A 23,367-nucleotide genomic window follows, 5' to 3' on the forward strand; every position below is an offset into this window, starting at 1 on the left:
TACATCTCCTAGTTCATAAATATTTGCTTCATAATAATTACAACATCATAATACATTTCCCTTCGTTCTCAAGAACGAAAAGGAAATCACCTTCAATTATATGTTTGTATCATTAATTAAATAGTATTGCACAATTATTATGATCTATCTTGTTTATTCAAGTTATTATATCATGCACTTTATAACAAAGACAATCTGCAGATTTTAAATATTTACAAAGATACAGTTATTTGTAGATAACATTTTTGTTAATCAATATTAGATTTGTTACAGATTCGTATATCAAACATGTATGTATACAAATACAAAATGTTAATGTCTATATTACTGCACTTTTCACTCTTGCGGGTAAATACAATGTATATGAAAACATATGTACCTTTATTTTATTAAAACTGTATTTTAACCATATAGCTCTTACAATGAACCCTTAAAGCACATCGTCATTGAAAATGAGAATGGAAATGGGAAATATGTCAAAGAGACAACAAACCGAACAAAGAGCAGAAAACAATGTAGCGAGAAAATCCAAACCCGGAAGCAGGTCTCAGCTGTCATTTAAATTCATATATATGTACTAGTACATTGAAAATGGACGTCATGCTAAACTCCGAAACATATCAATGAACCAAAATTTAAATAAAAAAACATACAAGAGCAACAAAAAAAAACATACAAGAGTAACAAATGACAATGGCTCCTGAATTATTGGGATAGGCGCAAAACACGGCTAGCTTAAACATGTCTTGTGAAATCTCAGCCTTCCAGTTCCCTTATACCTCAGCCTATGTAGAATAAAGAAACACGTATCAATACACACAATCAAACTCAGCTTAAAAAATATTTTTTTATATACATATACATTCTATTTTTTAAATGTAATTTTTAAATTGATTCCATGAAATGTTCATTTTATATATTTTATGATGGTATGATATTAAATCCCTAATTGTGATTGATTTCCATATGATGAAGACATAATACTTTATATCAGTTTAAATGAGGTCTGGAGTTGGCATGTCAGAAACTGCTAGTGTATATATAGTCCTATGTTGATTTATGTATTATTGTCATGTTGTTTAGTTTCTTTTGTTACCTATTCTAACATAAGACTCGAACTTCTTTTAAACTGAGCTTTACTGTGCGTATTGCTGTGCGTTTGTTTTTCTACATTGGCTAGCCATTGATGTATAGGATGAGGGTTGATATCTCACAAAACATATTAAACCACGCCGCACTATAGCGCATGTCCATAGTCAGGAGCCTCTGGCCTTTGATAGTCTTGTTCGATTTTGATTTTGATTTTTTTTTTACATATGTTTTTAGTATAGTATCACGTCAATTTTAACTGAACTAATACACAATTTTGTAAATGGGTCAGCTTAACCCGCGGGTCGGGGGATTTCATCGCTGTGTTGAAGCCCAATTGGTGGACTTCGGCTCTTATTTGCTCTAAGGTCGGGTTGTTGTTATTTTGACTTTTTTCTCCAATTCCTTTCTCAATTTTTGTGAAATTGTTACAAGAACAAAATGGGTTATTATACAGAAATCATTTAATCAAATGAAAAATTAAATGGCTCTGCAAAAAAATATGCATAAAGATACCATTTGTAGACGTCAAATAAACTCTGCTTGGCATCATCTTTAAAGTTTGCCCGTTGTTTTGTTATTACGCCCCTTTTAAAAATATTGATCCACCCTTGTTGATTTCTCTTTTGAATTAATTTAAAACATATCTTTTTATAGGAATTAACTGTAACTTTTCATCGTCATGTAACCTCCTATAAGATATGACATCATTAACTTGAACTTACTATTATGATCTATTCCAGTAGTTGTAGCCATTGTATCCAATTGGATCTCCTCCTGTTTTTGTAACATATCGCTAAAGGTAGCTTTTCACAAACTTCCTACATAAGCAACATCATTAGTGAAACTGCATAGTGCATCTTATACTTCCTATAACTGAGTTCCCCATTTGGTCGTCAGTGTGATTCGCTTTTGGTCTTTCACTTATAATAATTATTCTGTGTTGTGTTCGGTGATCTTTAAATGTAAATGTAATTTTTGTTTCTATTGGTAACAAACGTTAAATGGCACGCCGTTGCTACATGTTAATATATTGTTCAAGCTAAAAGTATGTTTTTGTTTGCATTGCAGAATCATGGAATGTTCAGTGACTGAGTTTTTTGTTTTGATCCTTTTCGGATTCGTGGTTCTGTATAATTATGAAGGTACACATATAACTTAATGATAAAGCAGTCGCATGTGAACTATCATCATGATGACAACCGGCAATTCGTTTTAACTCACCAGGGCAGAACGGTCATTTGAGTTTTTACCATTGCGTCTGTCTGTTCAATGTTCGTCGTCCGTAAACTGTTAACAAAAATCTTCTACCTAGCTACTCAATGGACTGAAATTAATAATCTTGTCTGCTTCATTTATAGGATGCAAAATATAAAGTTTGTAAATTTATTCCATAAAATTGAGAATTGAAATGGGGAATGTGTCAAAGGATGCGTGCTTCAGCTGTCTCATAAATTGAAAATGTATAAGATAAGATAACATAAGATAATTTTATTCCAATCAAAGGGCCCATAAAAAGCAAAGTAATTTATTACAATGATTTTTATAATTGTTACACTAATGTTGACATAAATTATAAATATGAATTTAACTATTTCAATTCTTATACCACAACCAGATGAGAGTCATGCACATAATAAAGGCATAACAAAATATCTATTATTAACAGGCAAATATTCTCAACGTCTTAAATAAAAAAAATATCAATACTATATTGATAGTTTACTCAGTTCCAAACATTTATTACAGTGAGTTGACTGTTAGTGTTGCTCTCCACCAATTGCAACTCATTCAAAATTTTGACCAAATTGCAATTTGTTTTTTAAAATCAAATTGTTCAACTGGTCACAAATTTGAACCAACTGCTGTAGAAAACCACAGCCAAGTCATGAAAGTGCAAGGTGATAAAATAAAACATACTTACAATCCTATAAGACTTTAACTCCACTTTAATGATGTTGTGACAAAATTAGTTTATCAGTTTGTATAGTTATATTATATTCATTTCCATGCTGAAGGGGAACTGTTTATTTTGAATTGCTATTAAATTGTCCAAACTAAGCTTTCATATAGTTTTTCTTTCTAAAAGTATTCTATATTTATAAGAATCAGATATCATTTTTAATAAAACATCATATATTCAGTAAAATATGTGTGAAATAACAATATGCTATTGATAAATTTTCAGGGGAGATAACCTAAAATATTATTCTTTTGAATAAAGACTTTTTGAAAGAAAAGTTATTATCTCCCCCATGGAAACTTCCTACAAACATATATTGCAATTTTACACATATTTTACTGAATATGAAATGTTTTAATTCATATAATGTCTGATTCTTATAAATACTAGAACACACCCGTGATATCGCAGGTCCGCGACTGAATTAAAGTATATAACTATGCGCAAGCCTTATTTTAGTATTAGTATTGTCATTTGATAAAGTCATGCCGATTATAAGATACACAGTTTTCTCCGCTTTCAAATCTTTCTGTTTGAACCCGTCGAACTGGAACTTATCAATTATTGATAATATTAATTATTTGGAAAACATAAGGTCCTGGAATGGAGTACTTTTTAATCAACAGCATTGTCCTATATTAGTCATAAATAAAGTTGAATTCTTTGATTCGCTGTTTTACGTCATGCCCGCTAACAAATTGAAAACTGTACCTATACACCTTATTTTAGTCCAGATTTTTAGTATTCGTATTGTTATCATAGAAAGTCTAACTGATTAAAATACTACAATAGGTAACAATTTGACAATTAAGTAGTGTCAACCCTGTGATTATGACCCGTGTAATACTATATAACATATTAATCCTGAATACACCGTTTGGTGGTGCGCCTGTCAGATGCGGAACGTACAGATAAGGTAATCGGTAACAGGTGAATATACTATTGGTATCAGTATCGGACTCGACCCGGAACTTCTTAATTATTGGCAATATTAATTACGTGGAAAACAAAAGGGCCTGGAGTGGTGTAATTTTTAATCTACACCTTTGTACTATATTAGTTATATATAAAGTTGAATTTTTTTATTCGTCGTTTTCACGTGATGACGGCTGACAAATTGGACCTCGTAATTTTAGTATTATAGATAGAATACTTTTAGAAAGAAACACTATATGAAAGCTTAGTTTGGACAATTTAATAGCAATTCAAAAAAGTATTCTATATTTATAAGAATCAGACATTATGTGAATTAAAACATTTCATATTCAGTAAAATATGTGTAAAATTGCAATATATGTTTGTAGGAAGTTTCCATGGGGAAGATAATAACTTTTCTTTCAAAAAGTCTTTATTCAAAAGAATAATATTTTAGGTTATCTCCCCTGAAAATTTATCAATAGCATATTGTTATTTCACACATATTTTACTGAATATATGATGTTTTATTTAAAATGATTTCTGATTCTTATAAATATAGAATACTTTTAGAAAGAAAAACTATATGCAAGCTTAGTTTGGACAATTTAATAGCAATTCAAAATAAACGGTTCCCCTTCAGCATGGAAATGAATATAATATAACTATACAAACTGATAAACTAATTTTTGTCACAACATCATTAAAGTGGAGTTAAAGTCTTATAGGATTGTAAGTATATTTTATTTTATCACCTTGCACTTTCACATTTTGACTGAACAATTTGTTCAATTTTCTGACCAGTTGAACAATTTGGTTTAATAAAACAATTTGCAATTTGGTCAAAATTTTGAATGAGTTGCAATTGGTGGAGAGCAACACTAACAGTCAACTCACTGTAATATAAATAGCAATATTTTTCAATACATCTACGTTTTCTTGTATAAAAAGCCAATTAAATTTGGCACTTGTGCTTAACTTTTCAAAATTTTTACAACCTATTAAAATATTATCATAAAATTCTTTTCTTAAAACGTTATAAAGGGGACTCTGACATATAAAATGTTCTTCGTCTTCAACTTTATCTAATACCGCAGTCCCACTAGGCCACGATCGCACTACGATCTGTGAAAAAAATGCAAATTTTGATGATCGTAGTACGATCGTGTAGATCGCAGTATAGTAAGGTCGTATCACGGTCGTGGTGAGGTCTTCAAGATCGTGATGAGCGTGGCCAACTTTGAACATGTTTAAAACAATTGTGGTGCGGTCGTGGCGGAATGAGGTCGTGGTAGAAGCGTAGTAAAGCCCCAGCAGTCCCACTAGACCACGATCGCACAACGCACACCGCGATCTAAACAAAATTCAGATCGTGGTGAGGTCACGGTATGAGCGGCATTAAAATGTAAATTTTCGTTGCTTTCACCATGCTACTACGTCCATATTACGCTTCTATAACGATCCCGCTACGATTATACCACGTTCTCACCACGCTTGTTCTGCGATCTCTCTACGGTTATCAAGATCTTTCTACGCTCATCACGTTCTCACTACGACCATACCACGAGTTATCCAATTACAACACGATCTTACCAAGCTTTTACTGCGATTAAAGTACGTTCTTACCACGATATACTACGTTCATACCGCGATCTTACTACGTTATCAGTAATAACGTCAACATTGTGTTCCATATCAATACCATTCGATTCATTCTATTTCTGATTAAGGTAGCAATACCCAGTCAGGAAAAAAAACTTAAAATTGACACTCATAATTTTTAAACACCCTCTTTCCCCTCCTGTCTAACAAAGAAGGCTTTATATGTGTGTTATGCATGTATATACTTATAGAAAGAGAATCTTCCATAGATTTGATTTCTAATGGTCATAAGGGTGAAATATAATCCCTCTTTGGTGTAACCATGGCAACAATCTGCATTTCTTAAATACAAAATATAGCAAAAAGGGGGGTGAACATGTCACAAAAGTCTCCAAAATTTGGTCTAAAGGAAAATTTCAATCAATTACAGTAATACCTTTCCTGAATCCATAGGTTTATATCTATCAAGTGGTCCCAAAAAAATCATATGCTTATCTGCTCGTTTTTCCATAAAATTGAATTGAAAAGATCGAGCGCAAAATCTTTGTTGATAAACACTACAATAATGTATGGACCTATGAACGGTACGGATAGGAAAATACGGACTGTCAATCATATAAATGGCCTATAAAACATGTTAAAAACAATCTTAATGTTCATATAAACCCACTAAGAAGGCTATATTATTCTTCAATTATCTAAAAATCAATTTTATTGTATAAAAACTTTCATATTTAAAAAATTCACAGGGGCCATAATGCGAAACTAAACTTCTAACTGTGTATTGCTACCTAATACATAAATTTCTCGGAAAATCATGCCACCAAAATCTTCTAGAACACATGGGCTTGGTGTTAGGGTTTGACGGAGCTCTGATAGTAACTAATCCTGATCAAGCAGAGATTCCGGACCGACCATTCCAACTTAAATTACAACCTTTTGCTGGTCCACAAAGCTCAAATGACGATATTTTAGTGAATGATAGCAGAAAGGACACAGATATGTCAATAGATATATGAAGATGTGGTATAAGTGCCAATGAGACAACTCTCCATCCAAGTAACAATTTATAAAAGTAAACCATTTTAGGCCAAGGTACGGCCTTCATCACGGAGCCTTGGCTCACACCGACAAGCAAGCTATAAAGGGCCCAAACAATTACTAGTGTAAAAACATTCAAACGGAAAGCCATCAGTCTAATCTATATAAACGAGAAGCATGGTTGAGTCGTAAGAGAAAATGTACAAGAACTACATACAGATAAACATAACCTGGAGATATATATTTTATGTGAAAATGACAATGAGAATAATGGTCGTAGTGTGAAGTTTTCAGACCATCAATTAAAAATCCCTATCTGTTCAACCAAATTTTGCAATTTTCACAGCTTTCTAAATATTTTACCTTAAGTTTAACTTCATAGAAACCAGGTATATCCTGAATTGTACATATATCAGCTTTCTATGTCATATTTTCACCATACCTTTAAAGCCTTCTAACAAAATAACTGACCTTCGAACAGAGGTACTCCAAAAATAACCCCTGGTTTTCTGGAAATCTTAAATTAGTATACTATGGAGCGCATTAATCCAAAATTTTTAATGCAAACCCATAGACAAGTAAGTTTTCGCTCAAAATCGTCTAGATATATTTCTCTTTCACCAAAAGTTTCATTTCTGCAAATTTGTTGGTTAGTTTAAGTAAACAAGGACATCAAAAGCACTATTTTGTGTCAGAGTAGGGTTACTTTTACATACGATCTAAATTAGAGGGAGTAATTGGTGGACACCTGAACGTAGTCAGGTCGTAGGAAGAGCGTGACGAGGACGTCATGGGCGTGCTAGAATCGTACTATGGTCTTACTACGACCATCATTCTCATTGTCATATTCACAGAAAATATATTAAATCTGTGTTTTGGTTTTGTTTGTCTGTATGTAATTAAGAATTCTTGTCCATTTTCTCACTTGAATGGTTTAACACTAGTACTTTGTGTGGCCCTTTATAACTTGCTGTTCGGTGTGAGCCAGGGTCCCGTGTTGAAAGCCGTACCTTGGCCTAGAATGGTTTACTTGGACGGAGAGTTGTCTCATTGGCACTCATACCACATCTTCCTATATCTATTGACACATATGTGTCATCTCAGCCGTTGTTCACTAACATATCGTCATTTGAGCTTTATGGACCAGCAATAGGTTGTAATTTAGGTTGGATTGATAGGTCCGACAACTCTGCTTGATCCGGATTCGTTACTATCAGAGCCCCCTCTGACTCTACATCAACATCTACCACCACGCCCACGTGTTCTAGTAGATTTTGGTGGCATGACTGTATTGTTTCCGAGAAATCTATTTATTAATCAGAAGTAGAATTGAATAGAACTATATTGATACGGTACAGATAAAACTATCGTCAAATATAACTGACCAACTAATATTCAACTGTCAATATTAACATGTCGAGCATCATAAGTGCAGCAAAAGAATAACACTTCTAAACCCGATGTTGGCGTTAATGCTGAGAACGTAGTAAGATCGATGTATGAACGTAGTATAATCGTGGTAAAACGTGCTACAATCGCAGTAGAAGTGTGGTAAGATCGTGTTGTAATCGGATAACTCGTAGTAAAGTCGTTGTGAGAACGTGATCAGCGTAGAAAGATCTTGATAAGCGTGGTGAGGTCGCCGAATAAGCGCGGTGAGAACGTAGTATAATCGTAGCGGGATCGTTGTAGAAGAGTAATGAGGACGTAGTTGCATCGTGAAATCACAAAAGGAGTAGGTCCGGTAGTTTATGTGAAAGATTTTAACAGATTTAGTCATTAAAAACGATCCGATTCAAGCTCAAATATGAAAAATCTACCTAATATGCCGAAAAATGTCACTTTTCAGATGGTTTTTGGTAAAAATGAAAGTGGCCGCATCCGTGTTCATCCTCAACCTTTATATAAGTTATGTATTATCATAAAATACAACTTACATTTCAATATTAAGGATGAACACGAATGCGGCCACTTTCGTTTTACACGAAAACCGTCTAAAATTTAACTAAAATGCTAGAATTACGAGGATTTCAGTAATTTAGCATGACTTAATGGTGCTAGTACCGGATATGTGTGCATTGTATTGTCAAAATCAGCCCATATTTATGTAGCAGAAGCATTCTACTGTCCAATAAATAACTAAAGGTTTACATTTTAACAATTTTGTAAAACTGCTATATTTTGGGGCCAAAAAGGGGTCTTACTGAACCTACTCCTTTACATATTCATGCCGCTCATACCGCGATCTCACCACGATCTGAATTTATTTTAGATCGCGATGAGCTTGGTGCGGTCGTGGTCTAGTGGGACTGGGGCTTTAAGTTGCATTTTTTCATAATCTTTGTGATTTATATATATATAGATAAGGCAACAGTAGTATACCGCTGTTCAAAACTCATAAATCCATGGACAAAAAACAAAATCGGGATAACAAACTAAAACCGAGGGAAACGCATTAAATATAAGAGGAGAACAACGACATAACACTAAAATGTAACACTTAAAATATAACACAGCTATAGGTTTTAGCATATCTATCGGTCTCTACTTTTAGGGGATGTGCACTTATTCTGATGTATACTAAATCAGTGATAATGGACGTCTTACTAAACTCCGAAATATGTAAAAGAAACTAAGAGGCTATTGTCTGCTCTAAAGTCGGGTTGTTTTCTCTTTGACACATTCCCATCTCCATTCTGAATTTTGGATTGAAAATCATACAAGACAAACAAAAACTAGAGGCTCTGTCTGATAAAACAACTACGATTATTAGCTAACATATCTAAACCTGTGAAAAAACTAGTCAAAAAATGACATGATCAGCAAAGCAAGTTCTACCAACTATGAAAATTCGTCAACCTGTGATGGAGTTCTGGGCCCTAAAATGATGATTTTATTTTTGGTATTAATTTTTGTTGGTATTGTTTTAAAAAACTATACGAATACGAATATTTTATTCTCATTAACATACATAGTTACAGAGAAATTACAGAGAAATTAGTATACAATTATGATATAATACTAAAAGAAAATGCGTAAACAAATATGGAAAAAGACAGTTTATTTTATTGTGTATGTTGAACATAATTTAACCAATCAAGAGGGACGACAATCGATAATACATCTTGCTAGTTTTTTCTAATACAATAATATCAGTTGATGAGAATAACTCTGATTAATTTTGCAGTATTTGCATTTTTTGGACAATATAACGGTAACATTTTTTTCCCTTTCTGATTGAACTTAAAAAGTTACAAACTAAAATATAATGGTACTCATCACCTATTTCATTTGAGTTACATACATTGCAGGTTCTTTCGTCTCTTTGAATTTTATGCCATTTGTCAGACTTAATGGGCAAACGATGACAGCTAAATCTGCATTAACATAAGTTATGAGGGCAAATATCGTTCAAAACAGAATTTATTCTTAAATATTTTATAACAGATTGTTTTACTTGAATTTAAAATTTCAAACGACAATTATTGTTTAAATTGGTCTTTTAGTCTAAGTTCAATCTAATTAAAATATTGATCTCTGATTACGTTATACTACATATACAGTATAACGTAATCAGAGATCAATATTTTAATTATATTGGTCTAAGTTCTACACAGTTTTCTCTCCAATCTATAGAAAATGAGACTTGGATCTCCATACATTTGATAGACCACATTTATCGAAAATGCTGTTAACAAAGGAAAATGTCCAGTAAGACCCCTTTTTGGCCCCAAAATATAGCAGTTTTACAAAATTGATAAAAATGTGAACTTTTATGTATTTATTGGAAAGGAGAATGCTTCCGCTACATAAATCTTGGCTGGTTTTGACAATACAATGCACATATATCGGGCACTAGTCATGCTAAATTACTGAAATCTTCACATTTTAGCATTTTAGTTACATTTTAGACGGTTTCCGTCTAAAATGAAAGTGTCCGCATTTGTGTTCATTCTTAATATTGAAATGTTAGTTGTATTTGATAATAATACATAACATATATAAAGGTTGAGGATGAACACGGATGTGGCCACTTTCATTTTTGAAAGTAAGGGAACACATAATACATGTGTAAAAACTATGGAGCCATAAAATGTGTTCAAAGTATTAAATTTTTCACGTGTAAACAAAAGATCTCTGTGTAGTGATATTTGACACATTTCTATGATAAACAAATGACTGAGCTGAACCATTTGTGTTAATTTAGAAAGTAAGGGAACACAGAATAAATGTGTAAAAACTATGGAGCCATTAAATGTGTTCAAAGTATTTAATTTTTAAAGAACTTATTGTGTCAAAAATGGGATTTTTTACCATGAGGAGCCACATCGCAAAAGGATACTCGGGGTTTGCTAATTTACGGAAAAAGGAATAACACTTCTTACCCCGAAAATTTAACCACATATGTAAAAATGTCTCAGCTTCGAAACAAGCCATCATACATATACTAGTTTATGATATGGGCTGAGCAACAGAAGAAAACGTTACCATTACCGCCTATGTAGAAACAATTGCGCATATTGCCCCAAATGAAATAGACACTAGAGTGTTTAAAAAGTGTCCAAAATCAGATGAACCTGAAATTTGAAGCTGAAATCGGCCCTTACCGGACCTACTCCTTTCAACTATTTGCTTTCAAAGTCATAATTCCAAAAATAGAAAACAGCAATAAGTAAAGAATTGAGGAGATTTTTTCCTGTTCACCATTTACTAATCTACACCAAAATCATTCACATTTTAACTGTGATCGAGATCGAAAATCGTCCGAGTACTCCACAAATAATGCTATTTGGTATTATCTGCTTAATAGGATCTTGCAAAAACGCAAGTGTTCTTTTTCGAAAACATCCATATTTCCAAAACCTCAGACCTCTGAACTGTAAAGTAATACTGGTGAAATGGCTTTGTCAAACATATCTAATTGAGATTCAATTGAAAAATTCTGTCTTCGACAAATTTTTAAAATAAATTATATATTGCTTTTGTTTCCTGGTCTCTTAAATATTTTTCTTGTTGTTAAACATGATCCACTTCTAGCAAAAAATACACCAAGATACCTGTAGTCTTTGACAACAAATATAGCATAAGGTTTAAAATATATTTGTTTAAAAACATGATCATCAAGAAATTAACGGCATTATCTCGAGTAGGTCAGAACAGTATCAATTAACACTGAAAATTTCCGAAAAACTGTAGATCTGCTTTTGTTTCCCCTGAAATATACCCTTTGTCAATATTTCGAATGTGTTTTGCTGTTATTTTGAAAACAACAGGAATTAGGTTTAACAGCAGAAACCACAAAATATAATCAGCCTATTTATGTCCCTATAGTATCATTCGCCACTTTTTCAATTCAGGTAGTTTTTTTCTCTTGTTATTCTATCCGGCAAATCGTAGTAAGGAATAATTATAATTGAAAATAAAATATTTACATTTATTCTACATCTAAAATTGTGCCGGATATATTACATTATTTAATAATAAATCAAACTTTTTTTAATTGAAGGTTCTTTTGCGTGTCAGCTAAATTGTTATTTAACTTGCTTGCCTGTTAAGTATGGCTGGGAAAAGGGACCAAAAATGTGTGAACCACTTCATGATATTGCATCAAAAAGAACTCAAAGGTCTGGTACAGATAACTACGTCACAGTGAAGAACATTGCTTATATGTGTGCTGATTTTTGTAACCTTCGACCAAATCCGAATCGGAATTAATTCAAATGACAAGAAATACAATTCGTAAGCTCGATGATAAAAAAATAATTATATAATCAGATACAATGAATTAGAATATGTGACGTTAACGGGACATTTTAACCCGATGAAATTAAACAATAGAAACGGAATACTTATTTACAGGAGGAATTTGATTGAAGGGAAAAAATGGCCGATTTGGTATATTCCATCTGTCTACATCTGCATGCTTCTATGCATATGGTCTTTTAATGTTTAATGTAGTGTATAATTTTAGCTACGGTTCCGCAGATTATGATTTTTTTAAGATTGTTTGTATATTTATAACTAATTATATAGTATGGAAAAAACCCATTGTTTAAATTAAAAAGAAAAATAATAATAGAAAAGAGTATGCTGCTGTTTTCTGTTTATTTACTTCATTATGGTCCTAAAGATGTATTATTATGCATTTCCTGTGTAAATAATTTCATTGAGAGAAAAAAAATGATTTCTCTATAACATTAATTTTTATTTCGTTGTTTTTTTTGTGGAAAATTATTTTTTAGGTCACCTTCATTGAAAAATAATATCTAAAATGTCATATGTAATTCATAATATATATGATTTACATATCTACATATACCTAAGTTGCGGAACCGGAGCTGTAATGTTCAAAAGATCATAAGAGCTATTGGTCCGCAGCTACACATACTGCAATCGAATTGATCCGTTCGCTCTCACCCCATATACTAATATACTAATAATATAAGCGACAAAGAAAGCTATATATAAAACAAGAGACAATAATATTTGCATCAGCTGATATATAAAAAAAAAAAAGAACAACAGAAAATATAATGTAACTGAAACCACGAAGCACTGAATAAATGCATGTAATACATTGGGGGAGGTTCTCCATTGGGTTTTACAAAATCTACTGGTCCGACGCAAATTTTACTAGTCCCGGACTACCGGACTAGCGCTAATTTCGACCCCTGACCCTAACCCTAATGATGTCTGTAACTTTAACCCTAATGATGTCTGTAATCCTAACCCTAATGATGTCTGTAACCCTAACCCTAATGATGTCTGTAACCCTTACCCTAATGATGTATGTAACCTTTATCCTAATAATGTATGTAACCCTAACCTTCATGCTGTCTGTAACCCTAAACATAATGTTGTCTGTAACCCTAACCCTAATGCTGTCTGTAACCCTAACCCTTATGTTGTTTATAACCCTAACCCTAATGATGTATGTAACCTTAATCCTAATAATGTCTGTAACCCTAACCCTAATGATGTCTGTAACCCTAACCCTAATCATGTCTGTAACCCTAACCCTAATGATGTCCGCAACCCTGACCCTAATGATGTCTGCTACCCTAGCCCTAATGATGTCTATAACCCTAACCCTAATGCTGTCTGTAACCCTAACCCTAATGCTGTATGTTACTGTAACCCTAACCCTAATGATGTCTGTATTCCTTACCCAAATGCTGTCTGTGTTCCTAACCCAAATGCTGTCTATAACCTTAACCCTAATGATGTCTATTACCCTAACCCAAATGATGTATGTTACCCAAACCCTTATGATGTCTGTAACCCTAACCCTAATGATGTATGTGATCCTAGCCTTAATGATGTCAGTTACCCTAACCCTAATGATGTCTGTAACCTTAACCTTAATGATGGCTGTAACCCTAACCCTAATGATGTCTGTAACCCTTTCCCTATTGATGTATATAACACTAACCCTAAAGATGTATGCACGCCTAACCCTAAAGATGTATGTAACCCTAACCCTAATGATGTATGTAACCCTAACCCTTATGCTGTATGTAACTCTAACCCTAATGATGTATATAACCCTAACCCAAATGATGTTTGTAACCCTTATCCTACTGATGTATGTAAGCCTAACCATAATGATGTATATAACCCTAACTCTAATGATGTATGCAACCCTAACCCTAATGATGTATAACACCCTAACCATAATGATGTATGTAACCTTAACCCTAATGATGTATGTAACCGTAACCTTAATGATGTCTGTAACTTTAACCCTAATGTTGTCTGTAACCCTAACCCTAATGATGTCTGTAACCCTAACCCTAATGTTGTCTGTCACCCTGACCCTAATGATGTCTGTAACCCTAATTCTAATTATGTCTGTAACCCTAACCCTAATGATGTGTGTAACCCTAACCCTAATGTTGTCAATAACCCTAACCCTAATGATGTCTGTAACCCTAACCCTAATGATGTCTGTAACCCTAACCCTAATGCTGTCTATAACCCTTTACCTAATGATGTATGTAACCTTTATCCTAATAATGTCTGTAACCCTAACCTTAATGCTGACTGTAAACCTAAACCTTATATTGTCTGTAACCCTAACCCTAATGATGTCTGCAACCCTAACTCTAATGCTGTCAATAACCCTCACCATAATGACGTCTGTAACCCTAGCCCTTATCTGTTCATACCTTAACTCAAATGATGCATGTAACCCTCATGCTGTCTCTAATCCTATTGACCCTAATGATGTTTGTAACCTTAACCCTAATGATGTCTATTACCCTAACCCTAATGATGTCTGTAACCCTTACCCTAATGATGTCTGTTACCCTAGGCCTAATGATGTCTATAACCCTAACCCTTATGCTGTCAGTAACCCTAACCCTAATGCTGTCTGTAACCCTAACCCTAATGCTGTATGTAACCCTTACCCAAATGATGTCTGTATTCCTAACCCAAATACTGTCTGTAACCTTAACCCTAATGATGTCTATTACCCTAATACAAGTGATGTATGTTACCCTAACCCTTATGATGTCTATAACCCTAACCCTAATGATGTATTTGATCCTAACCCTAATGATGTATGTGATCCTAGCCTTAATGATGTCAGTTACCCTAACCCTAATGATGTCTGTAATCCTAACCTTAATGATGGCTGTAACCCTAACCCCAATGATGTCTGTAACCCTTTCCCTATTGATGTATATAACATTAACCCTAAAGATGAATGCAACCCTAACCCTAAAGATGTATGTAACCCTAACCCTAATGCTGTATGTAACCCTTACCCTAATGATGTTTTTATTCCTAACCCAAATACTGTCTGTAACCATCCCTAATGATGTCTATTACCCTAATCCAAGTGATGTATGTTACCCTAACCCTTATGATGTCTGTAACCCTAACCCTAATGATGTATGTGATCCTAACCCTAATGATGTATGTGATCCTAGCCTTAATGATGTCAGTTACCCTTACCCTAATGATGTCTGTAATCCTAACCTTAATGATGGCTGTAACCCTAACCGTAATGATGTCTGTAACCCTTTCCCTATTGATGTATATAACACTAACCCTAAAGATGTATGCACGCCTAACCCTAAACATGTATGTAACCCTAACCCTAATGATGTATGTAACCTTAACCCTTATGCTGTATGTAACTCTAACCCTAATGATGTATATATATAACCCTAACCCAAATGATGTTTGTAACCCTTATCCTACTGATGTATGTAAGCCTAACCATAATGATGTATATAACCCTAACTCTAATGATGTATGCAACCCTAACCCTAATGATGTATAACACCCTAACCATAATGATGTATGTAACCTTAACCCTAATGATGTATGTAACCGTAACCTTAATGATGTCTGTAACTTTAACCCTAATGTTGCCTGTAACCCTAACCCTAATGATGTCTGTAACCCTAACCTTAATGTTGTCTGTAACCCTAACCCTAATGATGTCTGTAACCCTAATTCTTATTATGTCTGGTACTTTAACCATAATGATGTCTGTAACCCTAACCCTAATGATGTCTGTAACCCTAACCCTAATGCTGTCTATAACCCTTACCCTAACGATGTATGTAACCTTTATCCTAATAATGTCTGTAACCCTAATCTTAATGCTGTCTGTAAACCTAAACCTTATATTGTCTGTAACCCTAATTCTAATGCCGACCCATAATGATGCATGTAACCCTAGCACTAATGCTGTCAGTAACCCTTACCCTAATGATGTCCGTAACCCTAACCGTGACACTAATGATTTATGTCACCCTAACCGTAATGTTGTATGTATAACCCTCACCGTCATGCTTATGTAACCCTAATACTAATGCTGTCTGTAACCCTAACACTTAATAATGTTTGTAAGCCTGACCCAAATTATATTTGTAACCCTAACCCTAATGATGTATAAAACCCTTACCCTAGTACTGTCTGGAACCCTAACCCTAATGGCGTATGCTACCCTAACTCTCATGCTGTCTGTAACCCTAACACTAATGATGTAAGTAATCCTAACCCTAATTATGTATGCCTAACCTTAATGATGTCTGGCATTCTAAACCTAAGGCTGTCTGTAAATCTAACCCTGATGATATATGTGACCCAAACCCTAATGATGTATGTAGCCCTTACCCTAATGATGTCTGTAACCCTAACGCTTATGATGTATGTAACCCTAACCCTAATGAGGTATGCCACTCTTAACCCTCATGATGTATGTAACTCTTACCATAATGATGTCTATAACCCTAACCCTAACTATGTATGTAACCCTAACCGTAATAATGTATAAAACGGTAACCCTAATAATTATATTTAACCCTTTCCCTAATGAGGTATGCAACTCTTAACCTTATTGAAGTATTTAACCCTTACCCTAATGAAGTATGTAACCGTAACCTTAATCATGTATGTAATGCTAACCGTAGTGAGGAATAAAACCTTAATCCCAATGATGTATTAAACCCTTACCATAATGATGTATGGAACCCTAACCCTAATGATGTATATTACCCTTACCCTAATGATGTTTTTATTCCTAACCCAAATACTGTCTGTAACCATCCCTAATGATGTCTATTACCCTAATCCAAGTGATGTATGTTACCCTAACCCTTATGATGTCTGTAACCCTAACCCTAATGATGTATGTGATCCTAACCCTAATGATGTATGTGATCCTAGCCTTAATGATGTCAGTTACCCTTACCCTAATGATGTCTGTAATCCTAACCTTAATGATGGCTGTAACCCTAACCGTAATGATGTCTGTAACCCTTTCCCTATTGATGTATATAACACTAACCCTAAAGATGTATGCACGCCTAACCCTAAACATGTATGTAACCCTAACCCTAATGATGTATGTAACCTTAACCCTTATGCTGTATGTAACTCTAACCCTAATGATGTATATATATAACCCTAACCCAAATGATGTTTGTAACCCTTATCCTACTGATGTATGTAAGCCTAACCATAATGATGTATATAACCCTAACTCTAATGATGTATGCAACCCTAACCCTAATGATGTATAACACCCTAACCATAATGATGTATGTAACCTTAACCCTAATGATGTATGTAACCGTAACCTTAATGATGTCTGTAACTTTAACCCTAATGTTGTCTGTAACCCTAACCCTAATGATGTCTGTAACCCTAACCTTAATGTTGTCTGTAACCCTAACCCTAATGATGTCTGTAACCCTAATTCTTATTATGTCTGGTACTTTAACCATAATGATGTCTGTAACCCTAACCCTAATGATGTCTGTAACCCTAACCCTAATGCTGTCTATAACCCTTACCCTAACGATGTATGTAACCTTTATCCTAATAATGTCTGTAACCCTAATCTTAATGCTGTCTGTAAACCTAAACCTTATATTGTCTGTAACCCTAATTCTAATGCCGACCCATAATGATGCATGTAACCCTAGCACTAATGCTGTCAGTAACCCTTACCCTAATGATGTCCGTAACCCTAACCGTGACACTAATGATTTATGTCACCCTAACCGTAATGTTGTATGTATAACCCTCACCGTCATGCTTATGTAACCCTAATACTAATGCTGTCTGTAACCCTAACACTTAATAATGTTTGTAAGCCTGACCCAAATTATATTTGTAACCCTAACCCTAATGATGTATAAAACCCTTACCCTAGTACTGTCTGGAACCCTAACCCTAATGGCGTATGCTACCCTAACTCTCATGCTGTCTGTAACCCTAACACTAATGATGTAAGTAATCCTAACCCTAATTATGTATGCCTAACCTTAATGATGTCTGGCATTCTAAACCTAAGGCTGTCTGTAAATCTAACCCTGATGATATATGTGACCCAAACCCTAATGATGTATGTAGCCCTTACCCTAATGATGTCTGTAACCCTAACGCTTATGATGTATGTAACCCTAACCCTAATGAGGTATGCCACTCTTAACCCTCATGATGTATGTAACTCTTACCATAATGATGTCTATAACCCTAACCCTAACTATGTATGTAACCCTAACCGTAATAATGTATAAAACGGTAACCCTAATAATTATATTTAACCCTTTCCCTAATGAGGTATGCAACTCTTAACCTTATTGAAGTATTTAACCCTTACCCTAATGAAGTATGTAACCGTAACCTTAATCATGTATGTAATGCTAACCGTAGTGATGAATAAAACCTTAATCCCAATGATGTATTAAACCCTTACCATAATGATGTATGGAACCCTAACCCTAATGATGTATATTACCCTTACCCTAATGAAGTATGTAATCCTAACCCTAATGATGTGCGTAAGACTAATCCTAATGATGTCTATAACTCTAGCCCTAATGATGTCTATAACCCTAACCCTAATGATGTATAAAACCCTTACACTAATGATGTATGTAATCATAACCCTAATGATGTATGTTACCCTAAACCTAAGGCTGTCTGTAAAACTAACCCTGATGATGTAAGTGACCCAAACCCTAATGATGTATGTAACCCAAACCCTAATGATGTATGTAGCCAAAACCCTAATGATGTATGTAACCATAATCCTAATGATGTACGTCACCTTAACCATAATGCTGTCTGTAACCTTGACCCTTATGATGTATGTAACCCTTACCCTAATGATGTATGTAACCCTAACGCTTATGATATATGTAACCCTTACCCTAATGAGGTATGCCACTCTTAACCCTAATGATGTATGTAACCCGTACCCTAATGATGTCTATAACCCTAACCTTAATTATGTATGTAACCCTAACCGTAATAATGTATAATACGGTAACCCTAATAATATGTATAACCCTTACCCTAATGATGTATATTACCCTTACCCTAATGTAGTATGTAACCCTAACCCTAATGATGTCTGTAACCATAATCCTAATGATGTCTGTAACCATGATCCTAATGCTGTTTGTAACTCTTAACCCTAATGATGTCTATAAACCTAACCCTAATGATGTCTGTAACCTTAACCTTAGTGCGGTCTGTAACCCTAACCCTAATGCTGTATGTAACTCTAACCCTAATGATGTATGTAACCGTAACCCTAATGCTGTTTGTAACCCTAACCCTAATAATTTATGTATTTCTAACCCAAATGTATTTAACCCTAACCCGAATGTTGTCTCTTACCTTAACCCTTAGGGTGTATATAACCCTAACCCTAATGATGTATGTAACTCAAATCCTAATGATGTATGTAACCCTAACCCTAATGCTGTCTATAACCCTAACCCTAATGATGTATATAACCTTAATCCTAATGCTGTCTGTAATCCTAACCCGAATGATGTATGTAACCTTGACCTTTGTGCTCTCTGTAACCTCAACCCTAATGATCTATGTTATCCTAACCCTAATGATGATCGTACCCCTAACCCTAATGATGTATGCAACCCCAACCCTAATGATGTCTATAACCCTTACCCTAATGAAGTATGTAACCCAAACCGTAATGATGTATGTAACCCTAACTCTAATAATGTACAAAACTCTAATCCTAATGATAAATGTAATCCTTGCCCTAATGATTTATGTAACCCTAACCCAAATAATGTATGTAACCCTCATCCTGATGATGTCTATAACCCAAACCCTAATGCTGTCTGCAAACCTAACCGTAATAATGTATGTAACCCTAACCGTTATGAGGTATAAAACTCTAATCCTAATGATGTATGCAACCCTTATTCTAATGATGTATGTAACCCTAACCCTAATAATGTATGTAACCCTAACCCTAATGTATATAGCACTTACCTAATGATGTATGTAACCCTAAACCTAATTTTGACTGTAACCCTAACCCTTATTATTTATGTAACCCTACCCCTAATGATGCAGGTAACCCTAACACTAATGCTGTCTGTAACCCTTACCATAATGATGTCTGTAACCCTTACCCTAATGCTGTCCATTACCTTAACCCTGATGATTTATGCCACCCTCACCCTAATGCTGTATGTAACCCTCATCGTAATGCTGATGTAACCCTAACCCTAATGCTGTCTGTAACCCTAATCCTTAATAATGTTTGTAAACCTGACCCTAATGATATATGTAACCCTAACCCTAATTATGTGTATAACCCTAACCCTAATTATGTGTATAACCCTAACCTTAACCCTATAAATGATGTATATAACCCTGACCCTAATGCTGTATATGTACAGTACAACCTGTGACATCCTCTTAGTTATGTACACCCTCTTGCATGGTCAACGTCCAATGGTGAACATTTATTGGTGTATTCAATCTTGAGATCTTGGCCATTGGGGGTCATAAATCATAGGTAGCTTTTTTTATCTAATTACGTTACCTGTTAAAATCAACCTGGGTTGAAGTTTTCAGCTGGTATGTTTCATTAAAATTTACCTGTACAGATAACTTGGGTTTCTTTTAAAATTGACATTTCACCTTTTTTGGAAAATGTAGAATAAAATATCGTTTTAGTCTGTTAATTTTTTTATAATTTTTTTGTCTTTTATTTTATTTATTTTTTTTATTTTTTAATTTTTTTTTTTTTTCATTTTTGTATGTTTTGTCGCTTTAAAACTTTTTTGTTTCTTATTCTTTTACTTTCTTCTTAGTAAGAATCTTGAGTAGAAATGGCAAAAAGTCAAAGATAAAGTTATTGACTAGCATTTGAAATAAACAGACTTTTAATAATTGATTTTTAAGTAAAAGGTTTATATAAATGTACATGATGTACATTGTATTCAATTGTTTCTTAACATTATTAAATGAGTTATTACTATTGTAACGAAAACCGAGCGGTCAGGCTTTGATGTTAAACTATAAATGTGTAACCCTTAGTGTGTTGCTATAAGAATGTGTTTTATAACAATGTATAAGTATATATGAACTAAAGTTATAACTGGCGACCCTTCTTTGGTAGCGTGGTACTCTGGTATCGTGGTTCTTTGCGGTATTCCGGTAGATCTAAGGTTGGTTCTGTATAGGTTTTGTGGTACTTTGTGGTATTCTGGTAGATCTTAGTTTGGTTCCGTTTAGGTTTTTGTAAGAATAACAGACTCGTTAAATAAAAATCAACTTGTATTAACTTTAAGATGCGTTAAACATCAACAATTCATACAAATAGTATATAAAGGAGGGACGAAAGATACCAAAGGGACAGTCAAACTCATAAATCTAAAACAAACTGACAACGCCATGGCTAAAAATTCTTCGTAAGTTCATGCAATTGTAGTTTTGCTACTGGGCGGATGATGTCCTCGGGGACAAAATGTCCACCAGCAGAGACATCGACCTAGTGGTAATAAAAGAGGGACGAAAGATACCAAAGGGACAGTCAAACTCATAAATCTAAAACAAACTGACAACGCCATGGCTAAAAATTCTTCGTAAGTTCATGCAATTGTAGTTTTGCTACTGGGCCGATGATATCCTCGGGGACAAAATGTCCACCAGCAGAGACATCGACCCAGTGGTAATAAAAGAGGGACGAAAGATACCAAATGGACAGTCAAACTCATAAATCTAAAACAAACTGACAACGCCATGGCTAAAAATTCTTCGTAAGTTCATGCAATTGTAGTTTTGCTACTGGGCGGATGATATCCTCGGGGACAAAATGTCCACCAGCAGAGACATCGACCCAGTGGTAATAAAAGAGGGACGAAAGATACCAAAGGGACAGTCAAACTCATAAATCTAAAACAAACTGACAACGCCATGGCTAAAAATTCTTCGTAAGTTCATGCAACTGTAGTTTTGCTACTGGGCGGATGATGTCCTCGGGGACAAAATGTCCACTAGCAGAGACATCGACCCAGTGGTAATAAAAGAGGGACGAAAGATACCAAAGGGACAGTCAAACTCATAAATCTAAAACAAACTGACAACGCCATGGCTAAAAATTCTTCGTAAGTTCATGCAATTGTAGTTTTGCTACTGGACGGATGATGTCCTAGGGGACAAAATGTCCACCAGCAGAGACATCGACCCAGTGGTAATAAAAGAGGAACGAAAGATACCGAAGGGACAGTCAAACTCATAAATCTAAAACAAACTGACAACGCCATGGCTAAAATTATTCGTAAGTTCATGCTTAACAGTATCTAGTCCAACAAATAAATACCTTACTTTATTAGAATATCGTAAAGAAAATGGATAGCGGAAATATAAATACTTCGAAAGTTTAGTTTGGTTATCGGCAAATGGTAAATCAAATTCAATGTCAAAAGATAACGTTTCTCTCGAATAGTTATTCTCTAAATGCAACTTTTTAAGGAATTAATAAGCCCACACTATACGGAAGTAGTCTGGTTACTACTTAGTCTGGTAAATGATTTCGGTACATGTATATTTTTTTTAAATCGCTTGGAATTAGCGTGTGTTACTTGCCCAGGGTAAAGTCGTACTGAAGTCTTATCCGTTTACTCCACCGTATTTATACTTAGGTAATCCATTTACCATTTTGGCCTACCATTCACCGAAATTACCAAATCCAAAGCCAACGTCATAACAAAATTAGGTTATGACGTCATTGTGTTGTACGTCATTTGAAGTAAACAATTCACAGCTGTTCCGATTGTAAAAACAGGGACAAGAATAATAAAAAGTTAAAAAGCAAAGTTATGCAAAAAATATATGAGCCAGTCCATGCGAAAAGGTACAAAAAGTCCTTTTGGTAAACTTTACAGGACAAGCTATCAAAGTTTGTTATAATATTTTTGAAAAACGATTTTATCCGAAAAAAATTACATGAATGTAAA

General features: G+C 34.3%; 1 long non-coding RNA gene across 1 annotated transcript; it reads left to right on the forward strand.

The window, feature by feature from the left end:
- The first annotated feature begins 270 nt into the window (after positions 1–270).
- Positions 271–12,696, forward strand: LOC143074538 (uncharacterized). Its single transcript, XR_012977922.1, has 3 exons — positions 271–290; positions 2,161–2,234; positions 12,117–12,696. It is a non-coding gene; the product is annotated as an uncharacterized LOC143074538 (long non-coding RNA).
- The last annotated feature ends 10,671 nt before the right edge of the window (positions 12,697–23,367 follow it).

Source organism: Mytilus galloprovincialis, chromosome 5 (assembly GCF_965363235.1).
Source record: "Mytilus galloprovincialis chromosome 5, xbMytGall1.hap1.1, whole genome shotgun sequence".
Taxonomy (NCBI): domain Eukaryota; kingdom Metazoa; phylum Mollusca; class Bivalvia; order Mytilida; family Mytilidae; genus Mytilus; species Mytilus galloprovincialis.